We start from the raw sequence: 9,084 nt of genomic DNA, 5'->3' as shown, positions 1-9,084 counted from the left end.
TGACTGAAACACAATAAATTGCAGGACCTTGCAGCTACACTTGCTCTCTCGAAGGATCTGCAGAGAGCGACCTGGGCAATCATTGCGCAATTCACAGCAAAACAAAATGACTGAGTGTAACGCTGCAAGTTTTTCAGAAGCTACTCTTTGATCTAATCCATATTATTGTAGTTTATTAATATTATCGCTTAATGCCATATTTCAAGTATTGATACACAGTGCTTTGTCAAAGTTTACAACATCTATATTAACATCAACAAGTGTTCTCGCAGTAAATAGCTTTTTAATTGCAACTAAAGTGAACGAATTAGATACTAAACAGTCGCTTAGCGTCAGTAAAACGTCTTTCACACAACAATACCCAGCAAACTTGTCAGAAATGCTGATAAGAGGGCCGATCCTGAGCGCTTACACTGCATTAATCAAATAGCAGGTCTAATTAAAAGCGCTTTAAACAAAGCTTTTTTTCTAAATGTTGCTCAGGTATGGCAATAATTTTTGATCAGCCAAGCCTGGAAGACAAATAATTAGAACTGCCACAGCGGCCTGATGAGTGATGTCAGCATCTCCGAGTGACCTTCCCCTGCTAATTAATTTTCATTCCAGGGAAAAAAGACCCCGTTGTTGCACATTATTAATTGAGTTCATGAAAAGATGCACCTGATTAATTTTTGTTGATAATACTTGTCATTCTGGCCGCCGTTCGTAATCATTTTATGGGTTTTCATCTTAGTGTTTTTCAAAGTTGATCTAAGTCATCTTTACTGGAGATTAATTTGTCCAAAGTAGAGCTGCCCTGTCCCAAAAGACAGCAGGGCCTCAGTGCGTCTCACTTAGATGCCCAGCAAGCACATGCATTTGTTTATTTTTAATTCCCTATACTAAAAATCATTGTAAAAGTAAAAACAGCTAATCTTATTTTTCTGTATTTACTGTATTAAATACATCATCTATGAAGACAGTTATTCACATTTACTGCCCTTAACAAAAACTGCATCTTAACCAGTCTGCACCTTTACAAATGGATGGCTGTCAGCTGAATATTTTATATTATCTACATTTTTTCCATTAAAGATTCTGGGTATTACAGTATTATAAGCCATAAAAATTAACCGGAAGACAACAGATATATTAACCTTTCTTCAAAGCTTCAGGAAAAGATGCACATTTTAACACCTTAACTTGCGAACACGTAAAGTGTGTTTAATGTGGTACTTACAGTGTTGCTTACTATAGGTGAAGTCTTAAAGTATGATTTTGTTTTATCTGATAGAAGTGCTGTATTTTGACATCTCAAAAAATCCTAAACCCTACAAAATCAAAGCATGCTCTCCCTTTTACACATAAATTTAATTGTATATGCTGTAAGCTTTGCATTCGCTGTATTTTTACACTAATATATGTAGATTTTTTTTTACATATTCAGATAACAATCACAAGCATGTCCATCCTAGGAAACGGTAAAGACAAAAAGAAGAAAAACAGCAGGGAAAATGGAATGGCTGCATATAAATGAATGACTTTCCGTTAACACATGCAAAGATTGTCCATGATCCAATCTACATTTACATTCAGACCAAATCAGTAGCCACTATGATTAAAGAGCTGGAAGTCCTTAGGTTGTAAATCATTACGGTAGTAAGAACGTGACACGATAATTTGGTTTCTGTCATAATTACAATTCTATAGTAAATTTACCAATACCGTAATAATCTACCGTAGTTGTCCCTTTATCATGCAAGTGCAATGAAAAAACTACCATTAACTGCTCAACAATCATTTTGGCTGTTATCACCGTCTATAACTTTAATGTTCAGAAACCTTCCCTCAGCCCCAAATTCTGATGTTCTGAAGGAGCTGATAGTGTCACTGCTGGCAGTGGAAAAAGAAACATCCAATAAAGCATGATGAGTTACAAGGATGGATTAACAGAACTTTGACACAGTCTCAACAAAAGTGTTATATATTTTAGCAACTCTTAGAGTATATATAACAACTTTATTGTTAGAATGATGTTTCAGCTTTTTGCCCTTATCAAGGTCACTTTGACAGAAAAGTCAAACGAACGTATCTCATGATGGTCAAACCCAGCTCAAGTCAACTATCAGTGAGTGAACAATCCAATGCTTGGTAAACCCAGTGACAGAAAGAACCTACATCATGGGTGACCCTGCCTAAAACTTTAATCATTTTAGATTTATAATATCCAGTAGCTAGGATCAAGTTTGGCAGTCAGTGTTCCAAATCTTCAGATTAGTGAATGTGGTCATAAGCTTCACTTTTATCTAGTATACGTGCAACACGGTAGACAAAGGACGTTTTTTGTCTGCACTGTTTTCCAACAAGGAGTGGTCACTGCAAAACAGGGCTGGGTATTTCTAAAGCTCTCCTCAACCGTTATATGTGGTTGGGTTAAAGGCAACATCAGTGATTTCAGCTAATCACTTTTAATGGTTGAGTAAAATCCAGAGTAAATAAAGAGCACCCCACGCCAAATTTTCCAATTCTTTATGTTGGTTGGTCACATTAGTACCAGCAACTATATCAGATGCCAAAAACTGAGCAACTGGCACCGTAACGTTATTGAAACTGTAGTGCAAATATGCCTTAAATGAATGAACGTGGAACTCACTTGGTCCTTTCTATTGCGAAGTAACATGTTTTTGAAACTTGGAAGTGTGGTGGTAAAAAACCTTAAGTCATTTGTTTGTTGGTGCAGCAGGTGCTCATATTTGAATTAGCCTGTGCTGACGTATTAATAGTTAACCTGGCTACCTAGCAAGGATGTTTAATCCCTTACCAGTCGAAGGCTCATGCCATTTAATTAAACTTTTCCAAATGAACAGAATTTATTCAAGAAATCATATTTGACCATATAGAACATATAAACTGTATTTGCCACCAGAAAGGATTAAAAGACTAGTTTAAGTAACACCTAAATATTTGCATTTGTATTTGCATTATTGCTTTCAGTTTCCTGAGTTTTATACAATATACTATGAGAGGCAGCGCCTTCATCTCATCCTCCAATAGATGCTCCTACTTTACTTTTAAGTTGAGGTTTTTGATAAAGCATATGGGTAGGGCTGGATGAAGAGAACCCAAACCATCCCACAGGTATTCTGCTGAAGGTTTAGGCTGCCAGGGGGAGCTTGCATGATGTACTGAGCACTTCTCCTCGTCGCCCCACTTTTCACTACAGATTTGTTTGTTGCTACTGCTGCATGTCTTTAACTTGACTTATTTTCCCAAAATGTATGTTTTGTTCTGTCGAGGTTCAAGTTTTTTCCTGTGTTCTCTTCCCCTCACCACCAAAAAGGCTGCCCACCCCGATCCTTGTTCTCTTTGTGCTTTCCTCCTGGTGACTACAGTGGAAATGATATTTAGATCAAGTCTAATAAGTAACAACTGAGCTCCAAACAGATCATTTACAACAGTAAAATAATCTTTATATAGTTATATTTAATGAGTAATAGTAATTTAAATAATCTGTGACCATTCTCCTGTAGTGAGTTGTTTTTTTTTACTTCAGTAACATCTACTGTAATAGATTACTTTGCAGCGTTTTAATATTTTAGTGATTTTTTTTGTGATTTTTTAAAATTATTTAAAATTTTAGTTATTAGAATTGTGTATTCAGTGGGTTTTCCCTGATCAATAAAATCATCATCTTTATAAGTTGTTGGTGCTAAGCTTCTACTGCACCACTGCAGTGTGTCCCCCTGGGCTACGTTTAGCTGTAGTACTGTGGTGCTAACATGAAAAGTAAAAAAGAGGGTCAAGCTGGCCAGTTAGCAGATGGGCTCATTTACTAATGATTCTATGCATGAGGAGAAATAAACGTAATTTGTCATGTTTCTACTTCCTTAAATAAAACGCTGAAATATGCATTGCAGGTTGTTTTTTTGTTTTTTTCTTCAATCTTCTTCTTCTTAATGGAAAAAACCTTTACAGCCACAAAAGCCTGCTATTGTTTGATAAGCTGAAAATGTAGAGTGGTGTATGAAACTCCATTTAGATTTAATAATACCCAAACCATTCTTGTTAATGAAAAACTGTAATTTATCTGAAGAGGCTCCGAGTCATCTTTGAAATGCAAGATGTCACCGAGCTGAGAGAAATGCAGTTTTTAATGGATACATCGACGCTGCCGCAGTATTGTTCATGACAGTCGAAAATGATGTGAATACAGTTGCACGTCATTGTTGGGAAACTATTAATAGATTTGTAATTACGGTTGGTAAATTGTTGATTATTTTTTTCCTCTGTGGTATTTGATATGCTCAGCACAAAGAAGAGATGAATTAAGACTAATAAACAGGTCTCACGATTCTGTCTCTAATTGGAGGATCATTATATCTCTTCCAGAGAGATGCCCACAGCTAAAGCCTTTAACGGCACTATTTCAAACAGGACACAAAGGCCTTAATGAATACTCCTGTGACTTCACAGTGTCTTTCACAAAGGGACACACATACTGTATGCTGTTTTTATCTTATACAAAGTTTCCTGTAATTGTTGGATTGAGGTGCTAGATCAACCCCGCTTCCCTTGGAAATAACAATAATTACACTGAGGTCATATCTTAGGTTAAAGAGCTAATTGATCCTTTAAAAACATGCGAGAGACTTAAGATAGCAGTGGAATGACACTACATTTTCTTCTGTATGAAACCTGCACCTGCTCGCTCTGTGTGTCTAAATGTGATGGATTCTGGAAAAATATAACCGATATTGTTGTAGTGCAGAGTTAACTGTTTTACATTGTCCTAACATGCATACTTATGCATTACCATTACAATACAATAATGAAAATACATAGAGAAAATGTAATGCATGCTCAGGGAATGTGTTTAAATCTCTGGGTGCCATTTGCTCCCATCAGTGTAGCTGATAGAGTCATTAGAGAGCTGCTGCAGCTCGGCTCTGGGGTCTCTCTCCTGTAAATGGCTCTGTTGGATGGGTGAACAACCTTCACATGGTTCCGTGGCCTCAGAGCACTTCACTAAAGCTAATAGGTCATAGCTGTAGAGATGGGTGACAAAAGCATGAGAGTTAACAACGGATAATGTGAGAATGGATTGCATTTATCTGGCGCTTTTCTCTGTTTCACAATTCAGTGTTTTACATTGCATCGAGCGAGCTTTAAGTGTAAGTCACGTTGTTTTTTCCTCTGACTGCAATGACAGCAAGGTTTGGGAGTTTTGACATTACACATATGACCTCCATGCTAATGGAGGAGCTTCTTCTTTATCTATTAGTGACTAACGTGATCACCCTTGGACGGCTGAAAAACCAAAAGTGCTGAAATCGTCTAAATGATGAGCTGAAGGATCTGTGGGTTTTTGCATATCACACCTCCTCTATGGCTTTAAGAAAAAGGGTGAAAGAGGTCAGCTCAATATGCATATAATTTGGGGTTACATTTGAAGTTTAGGTTTTAAGCTTCTTGATGAAAGACAGCTATGAATAAATGTAATCTTTTCTCTCACATTTGGTCATTTGCTGAGAGGTTGGAAAAAAGCCTTTGTGCGCTCTTTGGCTAATAATATTCCTTATTGCCATTCCTTTACATTCATTGTCCTGCTGAAAAACCCTGTTTAAATGAAAATAGTCAAACATGATTAAAATTACTGATCTACGTTATCCAACTAAATAAAAATCAATATTGTTACTGTCACATTTTATGCACTCGGTTTGTCACGGATGGATGAACAGAAAAGTTTAGGCCACACCGAGGAGGAACTTATTTGTTGAGCAAGGGAAAAAACAACAAGACGAGGGCAGACTGTCAAAGGATCGAAAGCCATTCATCTGCTCACCTGTTCAAGGTGTGCTTGGTTGATGTCCTCCTCTTTGGTGGGAAACATATGTCCACAGCAGCTGTGCCACCATGAATAGGCGGTGACTGTGTGCTAGCTAACTGCATTCCTGGGAATCAGGCCAAGTCTGAGTGGAGTAAGCTGTCCCATTTTTGATGCGAACATTCCACCTGATTTACACATCTCTTTTCCTACAAAACTAGCAACCATCTACACAAGCCAGGACAGCACCTGACCAAAAATAGTGAATTGTGTGACATTTCTTCGTGCAAATAGATATAACATTAAGAAATTATGAAAACACCTTCATCAATTTAACGAAACAAGCACACAAGCAGAAAGAGTAACACATTTTTATAAAAATAGATCTACTACTACAACATCTAGTACTACAACTTTTACTAGACGGTAATGGAAACATTTACATGTGAAAGAAACCCCAGCTGGGATATGGTGTGTTTGGTGACTTAGAAGATGCGCTACCAATATAGGTAAACTTATTTCTGTTGTCACTAGCAGCAAATCCTAGTAACTGATTTCAATGTGTGTATTTAGCAAAGTTTTTGACTGTTTACTTGTGTTGTATTTGAAGGACATTGTCTTTGCATGCTTTTTAAGTTGCAGTACATTCTCAGATGAAAAGCTATTAGAAGTGCTTTGAACATCTGTGTTACTGAATCTTGGCAGTGAAACTGCAATGATACACAATACTGTTTCGATATAGATGGTAGGGGTGCAACAATACTCGTATCGATATTGAACCGTTCGATACAGTGCTTTCGGTTCGGTACGCATATGTATCGAACAATACATTTATTTATTTTATCAACTTTTCTTCTGACGATGCTGTCTGTGTTGAGCGCTCAGTGAATCTGAGTTTGACTACTCCGCCTAGGCTGCACTGTTGACTGCAGATCCACTGAGCGCAGCGCAAGCTAGCGAGACAGAAGCTAAGCTCGTTGCAACATGGCAACTGCCTCAACGCTACCCGAAATTGAACCTCCCCCACCCTCATTCAGATCTGGCGTTTGGAACTATCTTGGTTTTCTTGTGAAGCATGACCCTGATGGTCATGGACAAAAGTAAAACAGTATGTCGGATGTGCCACGCAATGCTCAATTGGTGGGAACTAGTGCGTTAGCGCAGTTAGCTTGATAACGTGTTGATGCCGTCCAGCCCCGCGCACAGGGCGATCTGCGGTAACTCGTTAACGGAGATTTGCCGCGTTATGGGGTTAATGTCATTTTAACGAGATTAACGCTGACAGCACTTGTGGGAACACAACAAATATGACTACACATTTACACCAACATCATCCTAGTGCAAAGACAAGTGGAAGCAGACAAAAACAACAAGCATGCATGCTACAAACTTTACCCGAGTCATTTAGACAGCCGTTAGCACATGATTCTCCTTATGGGGACCTGATATGTTTAATGTGCTGCTGAGAATATAGCCCAGAAGAAGCGTATAGTATAGCTTTTATTTTGGAAAGAGCCATTTCTCTGTAATAAACTCTCTTTTCCAAAGATGAGCGATTCCTCGATCAGATAGATTTTTTTTAATTATTATTATTTTGTTGTTTCAGCAACATTAAATTTTAAAACTGTACTTTTGAGTTAAAATATATATTTATAATTTTAATAAATGACAAATTAAAAAGGCATGAACATTTTTTGTATCAAAAAAATATCGAACCGTGACACCAAAATGTCGAACCGAACCGTGAATTTTGTGTATCGTTAGACCCCTAATAGATGGTGTAGGCTTACCTTGGTTCAGACCTTTGAATCTGTACATCGCGGTATTTGATGGACCTGTATTTTCTCAATTGAAAACTAAAAGGCTCAGTGAAGTCTGTGGCAGGACAACACTTATCAAATCAGAACTACTAGTGAATCTACCACCATCGTAATGCAGTTAAAGATTAAGCAGGCTCTATGCCATTAGCCATTTGTGAAGTCTCCATTTTAAGATTTGCGCAATTATTATGTCATCTTGTAAGTGCTATATTTGGATGATGAGGCAAAAGGCTAAGTTATCCACTAAAGCTAGCAAGTTTGATTAGCAAGGTGCTTTCATAGACTTTGTGGGGGGATTGCAAAAATACAAATACAGAATTCTAATAATGAACTCACCAAATCTTTTGCACAGATTTTTGGACAGGCTCTTTGTACAGTTAATCCATTTTAATTAGCCCGGTTGGCAAGCAATGCAACCTTGTCCCTAATAATATGTAACTTTAAGCCTTAATAAAAACTTACATTAGTGAGTTGTGCAGTGGTCTGCATTGTCACCTCACACCAAGAAGATCCTGGGTTCGAATCCACCAGCCAACTGAGGATCTTCTTCATGAAGTTTGTGTGTGTGCAAGGGTTCCCTCTGTGTACTCCGGTTTCCTCCAACTGTCCAAATACAAGCAGTTAGTTGGGTTAGGTTAACTAAATTGGCCATAGGTCTCTGTGTTAGCCCTTCGATATACCGGTGAACTGTCAGGGGTGTACTCATGAGAGCTGACTCCAGCTCCTCCTTCCACTGAATTGGATAAGCTGTCATGGTCCTGGGTCGGTGACCCAGCGCTTTTAGTTATCATTTTCTAGTTTATGATGATGATTATTATTGTTTGAGTTCTGTGTGTTATATTTGGTCTGCCTTTGAGTCTGTGTCTCTGTCTATGGTGTCACCCCATCTGTTTGTGAATCTGTCTGTTTAGTTCAATGTCTTGTCTGGTTCCATGTGTCTGAGTTTCCTGTTTTATTGTGAAGGTCTGTGTCGTATGTGAGTGTGCTCAGTTTACGTTTCCCCTGTCTCGTCAGCTGTGATTTCTCCCAGGTGTGTTCCCCTCCTGTCTCTCATCCCTTGATTACTGCCATCTGTGTATTTAAGCCCTGTGTTTCTCTGTGTCAGTGTCGTGTCGTACCCTCAACTAGCTGTGTGTTCTGCTTCTATGTTCCTAGTGTTTGGTCTCCTGCTCCAGTTTAGTGTTTCTTTCCAGTGTTTCAGTCCTTGGTTCCTCTGTTCTGACTTTTGGTTTTCTTTTGGTGAGTTTAGTTTGTACGAGGTTTTTCCCAGCAATAAAGCTGCGCCTTAAGTTTCACTTCCGTGTCTGAGTTCTGCATTTTGGGTCCACCACTCCTGCTTGCCTGCCACACAGCGATTCAGGACAGAACGACACGACCAGTATGGATCCAGCAGACTCACTGAGGAAGCGCAGCGCAGCCTTTGACGGGACCCGGCTAGCGCTTGGAGGGCCTCTGTGCTGC

Source organism: Rhamphochromis sp. 'chilingali' (genome assembly GCF_963969265.1).
Source record: "Rhamphochromis sp. 'chilingali' genome assembly, chromosome: 14".
NCBI lineage: Eukaryota > Metazoa > Chordata > Actinopteri > Cichliformes > Cichlidae > Rhamphochromis > Rhamphochromis sp. 'chilingali'.
The sequence above is the reverse complement of the archived record's forward strand: the minus strand, read 5'-3'. Positions refer to the sequence as shown.